The sequence below is a fragment of the Cebus imitator genome, unplaced genomic scaffold (assembly GCF_001604975.1).
Source record: "Cebus imitator isolate Cc_AM_T3 unplaced genomic scaffold, Cebus_imitator-1.0 Scaffold204, whole genome shotgun sequence".
Taxonomy (NCBI): Eukaryota; Metazoa; Chordata; class Mammalia; order Primates; family Cebidae; genus Cebus; species Cebus imitator.
The window spans coordinates 2,376,325-2,377,566 of NW_016107519.1; positions in this window are offsets into that span (position 1 = coordinate 2,376,325).

Below are 1,242 nucleotides of genomic sequence, written 5' to 3' on the forward strand. Positions count from 1 at the left end.
TTATAATCTTATGGGACACCATCATACATGTCGTCTGTTGACTGAAATGATACTGTGTGCTGCAGGACTGCATTTAAAATGTATCACTTGTAAGTAACATATAGTTGAGTCTTGTTTAATAGTCTGATAATCTTTGTCACTTAATTGGAGTATTTATTTACATTTGCTGTATTAACATAACTAGCACTTACTAATTATGAATATAACTGTTTGCTTTTTATAATTACTAATGCAATGTAATCACAAATGTAATTGGGTTCAAGTCCTATCTTGCTGCCTGTTTTCTTTTTGTTCATCTGCTCTTTACTCCTTCACTTCTCCTTTGCCTGCCTTTCTTTGGATTAATCGAGCGTTTTTTATCATTATGTTTTGTCCTCGATTCACTTTTTTATTTTTATTTATTATTTTTAGACACGGGGTCTTGCTCTGTCATCCAGGCTGGAGTGCGGTGTAACTGTCTCTGAAAATAAATACATAGATAAATAATAACTAATCATCACAGCCCGAGGTAACCTCTGGCTCCTGGACTCAAGCCATTGTCCTGCCTCAGCCTCCCAAGTCCATGCCCAGCTACATTCACTTAAAATAATAAAAACAAACTTTTATTTTGAAATAATTTCAGACTTACAGAAAAGTTGTAAGAAGAGTAGAAAGGAACTGCACATACGCTTCACTCAGTTCCACTTTGCTAACATTTCTCCTCATTGCTTTTTCAGTGTGCTTTCTTCTGAATCTCTGAGCCACTGAGTTGCAGATATCAGGACCCTTTGTGTCACAACACCTCAGTGTGTATCTCTCAGGAAAGAAGACATTCACTTATGGAACCATAGTGCAATTCTAAAAATGGAGACATTTTACAGATACTTATATAGATGGTGTTCAGCTTAGGATCGTTCAACTATGATTCTTCAGCTTTGTGATGAGCTTATTAGGACTTACCTTATCGTTAAATCCTACCCTGTGGTAAGTCGAGGAGCATCTGGATTTAATGATAGTTTGAGTTATGATTTTTCATCTTTGTGACCGGTATATCAGGGTAGTAAATGCATTTTCAGCTTGTAATACTTTTAATAATGGGTTTTATCAGGACACAGCTCTATCATAAGTTGAGGAGCATCTGTACATTCCTATTCCCATTTCACCAGCTGTCTCTATAAGGTCCTTTAAAGCAAAATTCCCCAGTCCCGGATCTCATCAAGGATCATGCATTGCATTTTCTTGACATGTCTCTTCAGTCTTCCT